The 18520-nt window shown below is 38.0% G+C and overlaps 1 pseudogene; it reads left to right on the forward strand.

The window, feature by feature from the left end:
- Positions 1 to 204: 204 nt before the first annotated feature.
- On the forward strand, positions 205 to 1505 carry LOC122910623 (annotated as a pseudogene).
- Positions 1506 to 18520: the final 17015 nt, after the last annotated feature.

Below are 18520 nucleotides of genomic sequence, written 5' to 3' on the forward strand. Positions count from 1 at the left end.
ACTTGTGATCTCTGTCTGTCAAATAAATGAATAAAATCTTAAAAAAAAAAATTAAGAAGTAACAACCTCTTCCCTCCTCTCCACCATCTTCTTGGCAGCCACAAATCAGTAACCCCGAGTGAATGTATCTCCATACGTGTTAGCCAGGCTGGTGTTCAGATTGGTGATGTCTTTTGGGAACCCTGTTGCTGGAACACATCATCCCAGCCAGCTGGTCAGATGCCAAGTGACAGGATTATTGATGAAGAAGGCTCTTTTGACAACTTCTTTGATGAAATCAGTGCTGGCAAGCATGTGTGCAGGGCAGTATTTGTAGACCTGGAACCCACAGTCATTGATGAAGTTCATACTGTCACCTACTGCCAGTTCTTCCACCGTGAGCAGCTCATCACAGTCAAGAAAGATGCTGCCAAGAACTATGCCCAGGGTTACTACACCACTGGCAAGATAATTTGCCTTGTTTTGGACAGGATTCAGGAACCAGCTGACAAGTGCATAGTTCCTCAGCATTTCTTTGCTTTCCACAGCTTTGGAGGGGCAGCTGGTTTCAGTTTCACCTCCAATAGAACATCTCTGTCGATTATGGCAAAATCTCTGTCGATTATGAATAGAACAATAGAACATCTCTGTCGATTATGGCAAAAAGTCCAAGCTGGAGTTCTCCATTTACGCAGCCACCCAGGTATCCACAGTTATAGTTGAGTCCTACAACCCCACCCTCACTACCCATACCACCTTGGAGCACTCTGTGCCTCCACGGTAAACATTCAGGCCATCTTTTATGACATCTTTGATAGAACCTTGATAATGAACACACAGCCTACACTAACCTAAATAGTGTTGATAGTCAATTTGTGTCCTCCATCACTGCTTCCCTCAGATTTGATGGAGTTCTGAATGTTGATCTGACAATTCCAGATCAACCTAGTCCCATCCCCTGTTACTGCATCCACTTCTTCTGGCCACATATGCTTCTGTCATCTCTGCTGAGAAAGCCTACCATGAACAGCTTTCTGTAGCAGAGATCACCAGTGTATACTTTGAACCAGCCAAACCAGATGAGGAAATGTGACATTGTGACCCCTGCTATGGTAAAACATGGCTTGCTGCCTGTTTTACCATGGTGACATGGTTCCCAAAGATGTCAATGCTGCCATTGCCATCATCAAGACAATGTTTACCATCCAGTTTATGGACTTGTGTCCCACTGGCTTCATATTGTAATTAATTACCAGCCTCCCACCATGGTACCTGGTGGAGAACTTGCCACAGTACAGGGAGTGGTGTGCATGGTGACCAATGCACCACAGGTATTGCTGAGGCCTGGGCTCACCTGGACCCCAAGTTTGATCTGATGTATGCCAAGTGTGCCTTTGTTCACTGGTATGTGGGTGAAAGTATGGAGGAAGGAGCATTTTCTGTGGTCCGAGAGGCTGCCCTTGAGAAGGATTATGAGGAGTTTTGGTATAGATTCTGTCAAAAGAGTGTATGAAGAAGGAGAGTAATATTAAAGTTAAAAATGTCATAACAGAGGTGCCTGGGTGGCTCAGTCATTAAGTGTCTGCCTTTGGCTCAGGTCATGATCCCAGGACCCTGGGATTGAGCCCCACATTGGGTTCTCTGCTCAGCAGGAAGCCTCCTTCTCTCTTTCCCACTCCCCCTGCTTGTCTTCCCTTTCTCACTGTGTCTCTTTCTATCAAATGAATAAATAAAGTCTTCTTAAAAATGTCATAATATGGGATACCTGTGTGGCTCAGTTGTTTGAGTGTCTGTGTTCAGCTCAGGTCATGATCCCAGGGTCCAGGGATGAAGTCCCGCATGGGGCTCCCTGCTCCTCAGGGATCCTGCTTCTCCCTCTGCCTCTCTCTCTCTCTGTGTCATGAATAAATAAATAAAATCTTTTTTTAAATGGCATAACAGGGGTGCCTGGGTGCCTCAGTCAGTTAAGTATCTGCCTTTGGTTTGGGCCTTGGTCTCAAGATGTCAGGATCAAGCCCCATGTTGGGCTCCATGCTTGGCGGGGAATCTGCTTCCCCCTGTGCCTCTCACACCACTTGTGTTCTTTCTCTCTCTCAAATAAGTAAAATCTTAAAGAAAAGTCATAATATTGCTGCTTTTACAGGGAAGCTTATTCTGTTGTAAATGTTAGAAAGTTGTGCTCTGATCATTTAATTTGTGTGTATCAGTGTATACTCTCATATATGAATACTGACCTATGCATTAAAACACACTTTCTAACAGACCCAAGCTGTCCATTTCTCTCATGGGTTTGAATAAAGTATTACTTGTCTTTAAAAAATCATGTATAGCTGATAATTAGAACAGGTGGTATTTGAGTATAGTTTCAGGTGAGGAGTAAGCATTAGAAAAACTAATGACTATAGTGATACCTACCAAAGGTATTGGAGATAGCAATCCATCATTATTCCTAGGGTCTATAAAATAGAAGATTGGGTGTACAAAATAATCTTTTAGATATAAAATAAAACACTCAAATGACCCAAAAGGGAAAAGAAAGTTTCTGAAGTGTAGTAAGCTACCCAAGTCATGCACAACAAAGCAAAGAAATACACAAAACACACAAAAAATAAAGCAATGAAAGAGAAAACATAACATAAAATGTGATGCTGGAATGAATATAGATAATATATTTTAATATAAATGGGATACACTTATTGAAAGAAAAGAGTCTTAGACTGTATTACAAAGCACAAGCAAAGTGGTACTGTATGTGTGTGATAAATCCAAAGCAGAAAGATTAAAAATAGAACGACTTGAACAGCATACTGGAACCCACACATATAAAAAACAGTATTTATGTTCTTAATATAGACAAACATAAATCAGGGCAAAAAGCACTGAATGTGATAAATAAGGCATTGTAGCTTGAATCATGTCCCCCAGGAAGACATGTAAGTCCTAACCCTGGTACGTGTGAATATGACCTTACTCATTGCAAATAAGGTCTTTTAGGTGTAATCAAGTTAGGATGAAGGCCTAATGGGTTATAGTGGACTCTAATCCAATAACTGGTATTCCTGTATGAGGGAAATTTGGACAGAGACACATAGAGGGAAGACAGATATGTGAAGATGGAGGGCAGAGATTGGAGTTATGATGCCACAAACCAAAGAATACAAAAAATTGCCAGAAACCACCAGAAGTTGGAAGGAGGCAAGGAAGCACCCTCTCCTAGAATCTTCAGAGAAAGTGTGGCCTTGCTGACACCTTATTTTGACTTCTAAACTCCCAAACTGAAAGGCAATGCATGTATTTTGTTCTAAATGACCATACTTGTGGTACTTTGTTATGGCAGCCCTAACAATACAACAGGGAAACAAAATTCCTATTAATACAATTCATAAACAAAAAAGTGCAGTTAATCAGTGGAATATCAGTCAAAACACATTGCTCATAGGACTATCATATACTCATCTGAGGCCATGAAAGATCAAGTGTATGAAAGATAAATTCACAAAAGTCTAAATGACAAACTGAAGTATATAGAGTGGATGTAACTTTAATATATCAACATCTATACTCTGAAAGAGAATGCTCATAATTTCTCTACGCCAATTAAATATTTACTAGAAGAATAAATAATAAAATATAGAAGTATCATGGACAACTATATCTAATCCCAATACAACAAAACCAGAAATTAAGATCAAAATTGTAAATCATGCCTGATGACCCAGTAAAATAAATGAGAGATAGTGAGGGGAAGAGAGAAGAAAAAGAAAAAAGAAAGAATGAAAGATTTGGCAGAGATTTGATAGCTGGAGATGAATGAAGAGATCAGGTGAACATGTTACCTGAATGTTGGTTTAGCAAAGAAATCAAAGTAAACATTTCAGGGTATATAAAAAATGATAAAATAATACATAATGGAACATATGACATGAGTGTTCAGAGAAAATATATCATCTTAAACATTTAGATTGTAAATAGGTGGAATGAAAAATCAATGCTTTGAACATGTCATTCAAAATATAGAATTAATAAATATAAGTATGTCTTCCCCCAAAGCCTGTATTTGGCCAAATTGGAAAATACTGTAACTTTCAATTGAACTTATGATGAAAACAAGGATGATGCCTGTTAAAAATATGTGTCGTTAAAAATTGGAAAAAATAAGACAGGATTTTCATTATTTGCAAGAAATACAGTAGACCTGAAAAGCATAAGGACATCAGCTGAGAACTACACCAAATGAGAGAATTCAGTAAAATGACTGAGAACAAAATTAATATTAAAAAATCAATAGCCTTGCTGTATGCAAACAGCTGTATTTTAAAGTGGCAGAAGAGATTCCATTTCTGTTAGAAAGATAAAATACCTATGAATAAACTAAAGAATATATATTGAAAGAATATTTATTGAAGAAACTGTGAATGTTACTGATACCTAAAAGGAAACTTGAACAGAGGGAAAGGTGTACTGATCCCAGATAGATAGACTACAGAATGAAGATTTCAGTTTCCCATAAATTAGTCTATAATTCCAATTGGAATTCCAATGCAATTCCAATTAAAATACCAGCAGGATATTTTTCTCTCTGAGATTAGAGAATCAGATACCAAAAAACACATGGGAAAAAGTCTAGAAAAGTCTAGAAAGATGTGAGAGATGTGAGAATCCAAATCACACTTCAGATATTATTCAGTTGAATAATAATGTCAGATGCATTATTGGAACAGAACAGAGTTCCTGTATAGAATCAAACAGGTAGGGGATTTCTTTATCTATCAAAAATGGAGTGACTATCAAGGAAGAAACAATCACTTGATAAATTCCATGGAGAAAAGATATAAATGAAAACATTACTTGATGAAAACATGGAAGGCTTATTGTTTTGAAATTATGTAAACTTTTCTAAGACTGCCTTTTCTTCAAGAAATCTAAAATTTCATAGGTAGTACAGAAAGGTATACATATGAGAGTAGTCACTCAAGACATTTGTTGCAATATTTGGAACTATTTTAAAAAAATGCTGAATAGTAAGACACTGAATTCAATCGTATGATATAGCTTGGTTATATCACCATTTGGGTGCTGGTGTATGCTTAGATTGTATCTGGAAGAATTCACACAAAAATGGTAATAGTGCTTGTATGTAAGAAAGGAAACAGGAAAACAAAGAGGAGGGTAAGAGTCTTACTTTTCCCTGTGTGTATGTTTGTAACTTTTGATGGTATACCATGTGCACGTGTCAGCCATTCAAAAAAGAACTAGAGCGGCACCTGGGTGGCTCAATAGGGTAAGCAGTTAAGTGGTTAAGTGTCTGTCTTTGGCTCAGGTCAGGGTCCCAGAGTTCTGGGACTGGGTCCTGGGATCCAGGCCCCTGTTGGGCTCCCTGCTCAGTAGGGAGTCTGCTTGTCCATCTCCCTCCCCCGCCTTCCACCGCTTGTGCTCTCTCTCTCTTTCTCTCTCTCCCTCTCTCTCTTGCTCACTCTCAATAAATAAAATCTAAAACAAAAAAAGACAAAAAAAAAAGTAGAAAGATATAATGGGGTGAAAGGGCTGTAGGCATTTTGTAAGTGTTAGTTATGCTACCTTACACACTTGGTGTGAAGTTTTCCTTTAAAACTTGAATGTTACATTATTTTGTGTATTGGAATACTTTTAATTTTTGGAGAGATATATATATATATATTGGATTGTTCGACTATACACAAGCTTCCAAAATATTTAGAATAAATCAGAAGTCATCAGTTTTTTCCACCATTGATCTGGTGGTCTGTTTATGCTTAGAAAGATAGGAAAGAATTAAAGATGATTTTTTCTCCCAAACTAGAGTTATCAAATCACCATTTCTGAAGGCTTACCTATTTATATCTGACTCAGAACTGTTTAATGCTGTCCATTTGCATACTCTGAAAGAGAATAAATATTCCAAATATTTAATAAATCTTCCAAATATTTAATTTGTGTGCAAGATATATCTAACCTAGAGGCTCTCATCTGTCTTGATTTAATTTGATACTTCATTTCTTCATTTTAGAACAGTCTGAATATTTACTACAAAGATTTTAGTTTCCACTAAAATTCCATCACGGACCTTTTAATTCACTTCACAAATATTTACTTAAGCTCTGGGTGTATGCAATACAGTGGATATTTGTATAGAAGATAGTGGAACAGATAATTATATGTAAATATCATATAAAAGTGCCTTTTAAGCCTCTGATATTTTGCCATAATGTGAAATATTTATTTACATTTACATTCAACTTACATTTGTTGGATGGCAGGCACTAGAATATAAAAATAAATGAGCCATGGTCACTGATAATCTACAAGTGTAACATGAATGGTTAATTATAACGGAATGTGGCAAATGAAGTACAGAAAGATATACATGAGCCAAGAGGAAGTACATATACTCTAAGGTGAAAAGTGGAAAAGGAGAAATCTTGCTGGAGTTGGTGATTCTGAGTCTGAAGAGGTGGACTGCACTTAACAAGGGAAAATACAGAGAATATTGTCTAGTGGTGAATCAGTAGTTTTGAATCCCAGAATCTAAAACACACTAACTGCATGACCATGGCCAAGTTTATTTAATCTCTTTAAAATGGTGATTGTAATAGTCCGTGCATGTCAGAATTGACTGATGATTAAGTGAAATAATTAGAACAGTACCTAGAGTGTAGTAAGTGTAGTATAAATATGTTACTATTTATTATTATTATTATCATTATTATTAATTGGAGTAGAGCAGGAGGATGAAGAAAAGAGCCTCGCAGACAAGCAAGTATACCATGCCAGGAAAAGAAAGAGAGATCTGTTACAGGGTGCAGTTCAAAGGAAGGATGGCTAAGTGATGATGCGGGAGGGATAGGCAGAGACCAGATCACTCTGGCCTTGAGAGAGAGAGCGCCGAATCCTAACAACTAGACCACCAGGGAGCGTCTCTGGCCTTGAATATCATCTTTAGGCTTTTGAAAATCATGCTGATGTGCGGATATTCTGTGCAGGGAAATATTGTGGAGATGTGATCCATGGGTCTTATGGATTCCAGCTTGAAACCAGGTTATCATTAAAGAAGAAGGCATCTGTGGTAGGGAGTTGATGAGTAAGGAAGGGAGACATTATTCACAACTCCTTTACCCATTTTTTGAAATCTGGAACCTCTCTTTTTAAACAGTTAAGCCGTTCAATTTGCTAAAATGTCAGCTCAGTTGAACATTATGGAGAGTAAGGAAGTATAAGAGTCTCCCCTGACAAATTATGCCTTCTCTCTGTCGATGTAAATGCTCCTTTAAATCACCCGTAAATTTTTCCTCTATTCCTGAGGAACTGGTTGGGAACGAAGCAGGCTATAATAATTTAATCTCTACATAAATTCATAAAATGGAAGTGACAGGACAGAGTTTCACCCTACTATATTCTGAATGTTCACATCTCATTTCTGGATGCCATTGAATCTTTATCCATTAGAAGAACATCAGATTTTTAAAAATCTAGTAACTTTCTTCTTATTTGATTTGATATGGCATTCTGAAGAGATTCAGGACATTTTCCATCTCTGCTTTTACACATTTGAATTCCATGTAGATGCTTTCAAGGTCTTAGTTGCTGAATCTGCATTGTTGAGATGAAATCATGAGTCTTTTGATTTAATGTAAGAGTTTCATTATTCTCAGCTGTGTCATTTGGTGCCTGTATCTCTACTGCCTGAAAATGCCATTAGGATTCATCTAAATAAACAAAGCTTCCTAAAATTTATTTTCTGTCTGAGAACAATAGGAAAAGTAGTAAGAAGGGTATAAAGAAGCTTAAGGAGGATGCACAATGTAAGTGAGGGAATTGAATAAGAAAAAATATGTACTTTTTTTTCTGAAAACTTTGTCTCATGTCAACATTTTGAAAATTTCTGATAAATTCAGAGAACAAATCCCATTTCCTTCCCATAGAAAAGTTAAGTTTAAAGATGTTAGGATATTTTCTCTTTTAGTTTTTTTTTTAAAGATTTTATTTACTTATTTATTTGTCAGAGAGAGAGAGAGAGAGAGAGTGAGTGAGCACACAAGCAGGCAGAGTGGCAGGCAGAGGCAGGGAGAGAAGCAGGCTCCCTGCCTAGCAAGAGCCCTATTTGGGATTTGATCCCAGGACCCTGGGATCATGACCTGAGCTGAAGGCAGCAGCTTAACCAACTGAGCCACCCAGGCATCCCAATTTTCTCTTTCAGTTTGTGTTTATTTTGTATTTCACAAAGTTGAAACAGAAGCTTATTCCTATGACATTCATATTTATATTTATTATGTACTTTCTGCAGATGGATCTTTAGTATATAAGAGAAGGTGTGAAAAGTATGATGTACAATCTTAACTGTAAATCAGGCTTTGAAGTAAAAGATGATCACCTTTTTCAAAGTAAGACCTTACTATTAAAGTATCTCCATTAAAAAAAAAAAAAAAAAAAAGAGAGAGAGAGAGAGAGATCTAGCTCCTGGGCAGTCACCTAAGACTCCTGTTTTCCAAAGTGGGTATAAATAGTACAATGATAGGTAATACAATTTTGGGCATAAAACTATAATGGGGAGGAGGAGTCAAGATGGCGGAGAAGTAGCAGGCTTAGATGACATCAGGTAGCAGATCAGCTAGATAGCTTATCAAACCATTCCAAACACCTACAAATCCAACAGGAGATCCAAAAGAAGAAGAGCAGCAACTCTAGAAAGAGAAAATTGACCACTTTCTGAAACATAGGACTGCTGGAGAAGTGAATCCAAGGTGACGGGAAGATAGATGCAGGGGGAGGGGCTGACTCCCGGCAAGTGGCAGAGAAACGGAGCACAAAATCAGAAGTTTTAGAAGTCAGCTTTACTGAGGGACTTTGCTCCAGAGGCTAAACTGGGGTGAAGAAGCCCACTCGGGGACAGCGTGGTATCAGGTCCCATGGGGTCACAGAAGGATTGGTGGTGTCTGAGTGTGGCAGAGCTCACAGGTATTAGAGCAGGGAAGCTGGCTACAGAGATGGAGCTGAGGAGTGAGCTCTCAACTCAGGGTTACCTTAAATTGTGATCCATGGCACAGGCTACTGCTCTGTGAGCAGGACCCCACAAGATCTGGGGAGACAACCCTGGAGGAGTGCAGGGATCTGAGGGGTTTGGAGACTCCAGGTGGAGCTGTGTGCCAGAGACAGAGACTCTTGATCACAGGCAGGGTGAGCTCGGAGTGCAGCCAAAGACACTTGAGAATCAGTACAACAGGCCCCTCCCCCAGAAGATCAGCAAGAAATTCAGCCAAGACCAAGTTCACTTACCAAGGAGAACAGCAGAATTCCAAAGGAGGAGAAAGCAAAGCATGGAATTCATGGCTTTCATCCCATGATTCTTTAGTCTTGCAGTTAATTAATTTTTTTAATTTTTTTTTCTGCTAATTTTTTTTTAACTTTTACCCTTTCCACTTTTAACGTTTTCTAACTAGTTTATCTTAACAATACCTTTCATTAAAAAAATCTTCTTTGAACCTTCATTATTATAGTCATATTTTATCCTTCATTGTATTTAACTTTATTTTTTGTACACACATAGGGTTTTTTCCTCTAAAAAAATTTGGTATACAACTTCTTTTAATAGATCAGAATATACCCTAAATCTAACACAGGGCTTTGTTCTAGTCTCCAGCCTGAGCAAATTCTCTCCAATTTCTTTTTCTTTATTCTCCCAACCAACTTATCTTACCAATTCCTTTTTTAGAAATTAAAAAAAAAAATTTTATTTCATCTTTATACTCATATTCCACCCCTTCATCAGGTTTACCCTTATATATGTTTTTCATTCTTGAAAATGTTGGAGGGAGTTTCTTCTAAGAGACCAAAATACTCACAAAATTAAGTGGGTGACCCTTTTCTAGCCACCAGTAATAAATATATATATATTCTTTTTTATATATATTTTTATTTTTTTTAGTTTAGTTTATGTTTTTCCTGAACTTCTTTTTGCTGCCTCTCTTTCCCCCACAATTTGGGGTCTCTTCCAATTTGGTTAAAGCACATTTTCCTGGGGGGTCTTCGCCACCCTTTTAGTATTTTATTCACTCCTTCATATATTCTAATCTGGATAAAATGACAAGGCAGAAAAACTCACCACAAACAAATAACAAACAAACAAACAAAAAAAAAAAAAACAACCACAAAAAACAAGAGGCAGTACCAAAGGCTAGGGACCTAATCAATACGGACATTGGTAATGTGTCAGATCTAGAGTTGAGAATGACAATTCTCAAGGTGCTAGGTGCTAGCCGGGCTCAAAAAAGGCATGGAAGATATTAGAGAAACCCTGTCTGGAGGAATAAAAGCCCTTTCTGAAGAAATAAAAGAAGTAAAATCTAACCAAGACGAAATCAAAAAGGCTATTGAGGAGGTGCAATAAAAAATGGAGGCTCTTACTGTTAGGATAAGTGAGGCAGAAGAGATAATTAGTGATATAGAAGACCAAATGACAGAGAATAAAGAAGCTGAGCAAAAGAGAGACAAACAACTACTGGAACATGAAGGGAGAATTCGAGAGATAAGTGACACCATAAGACAAAACAACATTAGAATAATTGGGATTCCAGAAGAAGAAGAAAGAGAGAGGGGGAGCAGAAGGTATATTGGAGAGAATTATTGTAGAAAATTACCCTAATATGGCAAAGGGAACAAGCATCAAAACCCAGGAGGTGAAGAGAACCCCGCTCAAAATCAATAAGAATAGGTCGACACCCCGTCACCTAATAGTAAAATTTACAACTCTTAGCGACAAAGAGAAAATCCTGAAAGCAGGACAAGAAGCCCGGGACAAGAAGTCTGTAACATACAATGGTAAAAATACTAGATTGGCAGCAGATTTATCCACAGAGACCCCTCAGGCCAAAAAGAACTGGCACAATATATACAGAATGCTTAAAAGGAAAAACAAGCAGCCAGGAATACTATATCCAGCTAGGCTATCATTGAAAATAGAAAGAGATAAAAAGCTTCCAGGACAAAGAAAAACTAAAAGAATTTATAAACACCAAGCCAGCTATACAGGAAATATTGAAAGGGGTCCTCTAAGCAAAGAGAGACCCTAAAAGTAGTAGATCAGAAAGGAACAGCGACAATATACAGTAATTGTCACCTTACAGGCAATACAGTGGCATTAAATCCACATCTCTCAATAGTTACCCTGAATGTAAATGGGCTAAATGCCCCAATCAAAAGACACAGGGTATCAGAATGGATTAAAAAAAAAAAAAAAACCATCAATATACTGCCTACAAGAAACTCATTTTAGACCCAAAGAAACCCCCAGATTTAAAGTGAGGGGGTGGAAAACAATGCACCATGCTAATGGACATCAAAAGAAAGCTGAGGTGGCAATCCTTACATCAGATCACTTAGATTTTAATCCAAAGACTCTAATAAGAGGTGAGGAAGGACACTATATCATACTCAAAGGGTCTGTCCAACAAGAAGCTCTAACAATTTTAAATATCTATGCCTCTAACATGGGAGCAGCCAACTATATAAACCAATTAATAACAAAATCAATGAAACACATTGACAATAATACAATAATACTAGGGGACTTTAACACTCCCCTCACTGAAATGGACAGAACATCCAAACAAAAGATAAACAAGGAAATAAAGGCCTTAAAGGACACACTGGACCAGATGGGCATCACAGACCTATTCAGAACTTCCATCCCAAAGCAACAGAATACACATTCTTCTCTAGTGCACATGGAACATTCTCCAGAATAGACCACATCCTGGGTCGTAAATCAGGTTTCAACCAGTATCAAAAGATGGGGATCATTCCCTGCATATATTCAGACCAGAGTGCTCTGAAGCTAGAACTCAGTCATAAGAGGAAATTTGCTAAGAACGCAAATACATGGAGACTAAACAGCATCCTTCTAAAGAATGAATGGGTCAACCAGGAAATTAAAGAAGAATTGGAAAAAATTCATGGAAACAAATGATAATGAAAACACAACTGTTCAAAATCTGTGGGACACAGCACAGGCAGTCCTGAGAGGAAAATATATAGCGACACAGGCCTTTCTCAAGACACAAGAAAGATCTCAAGTACACAACCTAACCCCACACCTAAAGGAGCTGGAGAAAGAACAACAAAGAAAGCCTAACCCAGCAGGAGAAGGGAAATCATAAAGATCAGAGCAAATCAACCAAAAAAAACAATTTTTTTAGAAACCAAAAAAAAACAATAGAGCAAATCAACGAAACTAGGAGCTGGTTCTTTGAAAGAATTAATAAGATTGATAAACCCCTGGCCAGACTTAACAAAAAGAAAAGGGAAAAAACCCAAATAAATAAAATCGTGAGTGAAAGAGGAGAGTTCACAACCAACACCAAAGAAATACAAACAATTATAAGAACATACTATGAGCAACTCTACGCCAACAAATTTGACAATCTTGAAGAAACGGATGTATTCCTAGAGACATATAAACTACCACAACTGAACCAGGAAGAAATAGAAAACCTGAACAGACCCAAAACCGGTAAGGAGATTGAAACAGTCATCAAGAATCTCCCAACAAACAAGAGCCCAGGGTCAGATGGATTCCCAGGGGTATTCTACCAAACATTTACAAAAATCTTTTTTTTTTTTTTTTAAAGATTTTATTTGCTATTTGGCACAGAGAGAAATCACAAGCAGGCAGAGAGGCAGGCAGAGAGAGAGGGAGAGGCAGACTCCCCGCTGAGCAGGGAGCCCGATGCAGGGCTCAATCCCAGGACTCCGGGATCATGACCTGAGCCGAAGGCAGAGGCTTTAACCCACTGAGCCACCCAGGTGCCCCTCTACCAAACATTTAAAGAAGAATTAGTTCCTACTCTCCTGAAACTGTTCCAAAAAATAGAAATGGAAGGAAAACTTCCAAACTCATTTTATGAGGCCAGCATTACCTTGATCCCAAAACCAGACAAGGATCCCATCAAAAAAGAGAACTACAGACCAATATCCTTGATGAACACAGATGCAGAAATTCTCACCAAAATACTAGCCAGTAGGATCCAACAGTACATTAAAAGGATTATTCACCACGACCAAGTGGGATTTATTCCAGGGCTGCAAGTTTGGTTCAACATCTGCAAATCAATCAATGTGATACAATACATTAATAAAAGAAAGAACAAGAACCATATGATACTCTCAATAGATGCTGAAAAAGCATTTGACAAAGTACAGCATCCTTTCCTGATCAAAACTCTTCAAAGTGTAGGGATAGAGGGTACATACCTTAATATCATCAAAGCCATCTATGAAAAATTTACAGCGAATATCATTCTCAATGGGAAAAAACTGAGAGCTTTTCCACTAAGGTCAGGAACACGGCATAGATGTCCACTATCATCACTACTGCTATTCAACATAGTACTAGAAGTCCTAGCCTCAGCAATCAGACAACAAAAAGAAATTAAAGGCATCCAAATCGGCAAAGAAGTCAGACTCTCACTCTTTGCAGATGATATATTATATGTGGAAAACCCAAAAGACTCCCCTCCAAATCTGCTAGAACTTGTACAGGAATTCAGTAAAGTGTCAGGATATAAAATCAATGCAGAGGAATCAGTTGCATTTCTTTACACCAACAACAAGACAAAAGAAAGAGAAATTAAGGAGTCAATCCCATTTACTATTACACCCAAAACCATAACATGCCTAGGAATAAACCTAACCAAAGAGGCAAAGAATCTGTACTCAGAAAACTATAAAGTACTCATGAAAGAAATTGAGGAAGACACAAAGAAATGGAAAAATGTTCCATACTCATGGATTGGAAAAACAAATATTGTGAAAATGTCTATGCTACCTAAAGCAATCTACACGTTTAATGCAATCCCTATCAAAGTACCATCCATCTTTTTCAAAGAAATGGAACAAATAATCCTAAAATTTCTTTGGAACCAGAAAAGACCTCGAATAGCCAGAGGAATATTGAAAAAGAAAGCCAAAATTGGTGGCATCAAAATTCCGGACTTCAAGCTCTATTACAAAGCTGTCATCATCAAAACAGTATGGTACTGGCACAAAAACAGACACATAGATCGATGGAACAGAATAGAGAGCCCAGAAATAGACCCTCAACTCTATGGTCAACTAATCTTTGACAAAGCAGGAAAGAATGTCCAATGGAAAAAAGACATCCTCTTCAACAAATGGTGTTGGGAAAATTGGAAAATTTCTGCCACATGCAGAAAAATGAAACTGGACCTTTTCCTTATACCACACACAAAAATAGACTTAAAGTGGATGAAGGACCTCAATGTGAGAAAGGAATCCATCAAAATCCTTGAGGAGAACATAGGCAACAACCTCCTCGATCTCAGCTGCAGCAACTTTTCCCTAGGAACATCGCCAAAAGCAAGGGAAGCAAGGACAAAAATGAACTATTGGGATTTCATCAAGATCCAAAGCTTTTGCACAGCAAAGGAAAGAGTTAACAAAACCAAAAGACAACTGACAGAATGGGAGAAGGTATTTGCAAAGAACATATCAGAGAAAGGGCTAGTATCCAAAATCTATAAAGAGCTTAGCAAATTCAACACCCAAAGAACAAATAATCCAATCAAGAAATGGGCAGAGGACATGAACAGACATTTCTGCAAAGAAGACATTCAGATGGCCAACAGACACATGATAAAGTGCTCCACATCACTCAGCGTCAGGGAGATACAAATCAAAACCACAATGAGATACCACCTCACACCAGTCAGAATGGCTAAACTTAACAAGTCAGGAAACGACAGATGCTGGTGAGGATGCGGAGAAAGGGGAGCCCTCCTACACTGTTGGTGGGAATGCAAGCTGGTGCAACCACTCTGGAAAACAGCATGGAGGTTCCTCAGAAAGTTGAAAATAGAACTACCCTATGACCCAGCAATGGCACTACTGGGTACTTACCCTAAAGATACAAACGTAGTGATCCGAAGGGGCACGTGCACCCGAATGTTTATAGCAGCAATGTCCGCAGTAGCCAAATTATGGAAAGAACCTAGATGTCCATCAACTGATGAATGGATAAAGAAGATGTGGCATATATATTATATATATATATATATATATATAATATATATGGATACTATGCAGCCATCAAAAGAAATGCAGCCATCAAAAGAAATGAAATCTTGCCATTTGCGACAACATGGATGGAACTGGAGAGTATTATGCTTAGTGAAATAAGTCAATCAGAGAAAAACAACTATCATATGATCTCCCTGATATGTGGAAGTGGAGATGCAACGTGGGGGTTTTGGGGCATAGGAAAGGAAAAAATGAAACAAGATGGAATTGGGAGGGAGACAAACCATAAGAGACTCTCAATGCCACAGAACAAACTGAGGGTTGCAGGGGGAGGGGGGTGGGGAGAGGGTAGTGGGGTTATGGACATTGTGGGGGGTGTTTGCTGTGGTGAGTACTGTGAAGTTTGTAAACGTGGCGATTCACAGACCTGTACCCCTGTGGCTAAAAATACATTATATGTTTATAAAAAAATTAAAAAATTAATTTAAAAAAGTGTTCCCTTTAACTCCACCACTCAAAGGTAGCTATTTTTCATACTTATTATGTTTTCTTCTTTTTTATGTATAAGTATATCCTTTTTAATTTTCTCTTCTAGGCCATCTATGATAGTATTCCACATACAATACTGTATCGTGATTTTTACATTTAATATTGCATTATAAATAGTTATCATAATATCATATAGATCCTCATAAAACTTGGGTATTCTAGTTGTACAAAAACATGAACCCAACTGGAAGTGGTTTTTATAAAAATAAGAATTTATGAATTAATGTACTACACTACAGACAGAACAAAGGGAAATTAGATTCATGATATATATGAATTATTCATTAGTGACACCATTTCATCTAGCTTAAACACAGTACAAATCTGTGGTAGGAAATGGTTTCTAAAATTTTTTTTATTTATTTTTTATTTATTTTCAGCATAACAGTATTCATTATTTTTGCACCACACCCAGTGCTCCATGTAATCCGTGCCCTCTATAATACCCACCACCTGCGGGGGGTGGGAGGTTGGGGTACCAAGTGGTGGGTATTATAGAGGGTTTCTAAAATTTTAAGTGTTTTTTTATAATTATAGTATACTATGCTTTATATTACAGTATGATTTTGTGTCATATATGATAATGTATGGCACAGAGAAACAGATTATACATAAAGGGACAAAGTGAGTCTACTCAGAAAAGAAGATTAAAAAGTACAATAGCATTTGGTAGAATTAAAAACATCAACAGGTATATACGGACCATATCTTCTGTATCCCGTCGTAAACAAGATATGTTCCATATATAAAATCGAGTACTATACCTCCATCAGGATGATGAATACCCAACTTTTGGAACAGCATGGAGGGAACTGGAAGAGATTATACTGAGTGAAATAAGTCAAGCACAGAAAGTCAATTATCATATGGCTTCACTTAATTGTGGAACATAAGGAATAACACGAAGGACATTAGGAGACGGAGAGGAGAAGTGAGCTGGGAGAAATCAGAGGGGAAACAAACCATGAGAGACTGTGGACTCAGAAACAGCACTGGGTGTGGTGCATAAACAATAAATTTTGGAACACTGAAATAAGATAAAATTAAATTTAATTTTAAAAAATATCAACAGGTGCTCATATTGTCAAAAACAAACCAAAAAAAAATGTAATTTTTCTGTCCTGTCCTAAATTTGCTTGTAGTCTCTGTGTTACATACAGGGCTCATAGGAAATTATATAATCTACAGATTTAATAGTTAGATCAAAATTTGTACACTAACAGCCAATAAACGAAACTAGAACTTTAAGAAATTTGGGGGTATAGGGAAGTTCAAAATGACCTACTACAAGTTATGATAATATAACAAGAGCAACTTAAAAATATATATGGGCATAGTGGTAAAAGAACAAAGGAATTGACTTGAAAAAGTTTTCATTCTCTAAATGTTAGCAATGAAAAACATTATAATAAGTATAATCAACTGAAAAATAAGTCAAAGCTGTATAAAGCTTCCCTGAAAATACATATGAGAAAACAGTATTAAACACAACTCATACATAACTTTCCAATAATTTTCACACACAAGTTTAATTTGCAACAAAATTACATCAGCACTATACCCAGGTTGTTTTGGTCAAAACTTAAAATTGGCAGTCACAGATGACATAATTTAAAAGTCAAAGACTTCAAAATATAAATAAACTATAAATGATGAAATAGTATATTGAAATATCATAGTCTTTGACATTTTATTTTATTTTTTTAAAAGATTTTATTTATTTATTTATTTTACAGAGAGAGAGAGAGAGAGAGAGAGATATCACAAGTAGGCAGAGAGGCAGGGAGAGAGAGAGAGGATGAAGCAGGCTCCCCGCTGAGCAGAGAGCCTGATGCGGGGCTCGATTCCAGGACTCTGAGGTCATGACCTGAGCTGAAGACAGAGGGTTTAACCCACTGAGCCACCCAGGCACCCCGTCTTTGATATTTTAAATAAAAACTCATATATGTCTTCTACATTACAAGTGACATTATCTTAACACTGAGATTAAAAGTTGCTAACCTATCATCAATATAAAATATATAGAACAAAACATAAAAATCAAGTGGGAAATAAGTTTTATACAAATGTGTGTGCATACACAAACACATATGCTCCTATTGCTTCAGGATATTGCTTGAGCACTACTAATTCTTAAAACCTATCTATAATAAATACTTATTTACACTTTGGATTAAGGTCATACTGAATTACATCATCCACTGAAAACAGCCAAGCTGCCCAAATCTAGTTCATGCACTGAGCCTGGCTACAGAAAATTTAAAAATAAAAAATAAATAAAAATAAAATATTCAGGGGAGGGGGGACAAGATGGCGGGGTAGTAGGAAGAGGCGCCTTTTCAGCCATACCCCAAAGTGAGCTGATTACCTACCAAAGAACTCCAATCACCCATGAAATCAGCCTGAGATCAGAATTATACACGTCTGGATCTCTACAGGGGCAGAAGACGCCAGTGAGCAGGTAAAGCAGAATGGGAACAGCGGACTGATATCGGAAGATAAACAAAAGGGGGAGGGAGCCACCAGAGGCGACCGGTGCAAAAGTAATACCCCGATACGAGCGAGAGTGCCCTGCGTCTGGGGACCAGCATTAACTCGGAGACTGGTTGAAAGCACTCCAAAAGAGCAAAGGATCGCGGGGGCAAATTGTGGGAATCGGGGCGGCTAGGGACAGGGGCTTAAGTCCCCGGTCCCAGACGGCCTCCCTGGCGCGGAGGCAGAGAGAGTGCGGCGGAGAAACCGGCTCCTGGTCCCTAAGCCGCCAGCGTGCCCGAGAATGGGTGGGTTTTGGCTCCTGTGAGGGGATGGGAGCCGCGCCGGTCTGCAGAACGCGCGCTAGCCCTACCACAAAGCTCGAGATACGCACGCACATCCCTCATGCTCTCCTGAGTTACAAAGGCCTGGCCGGCGCTCTTTGACCCATGCCATTGTTTCAATACCTAAGCCA

The sequence above is a fragment of the Neovison vison genome, chromosome 6 (assembly GCF_020171115.1).
Source record: "Neovison vison isolate M4711 chromosome 6, ASM_NN_V1, whole genome shotgun sequence".
Lineage (NCBI taxonomy): Eukaryota > Metazoa > Chordata > Mammalia > Carnivora > Mustelidae > Neogale > Neogale vison.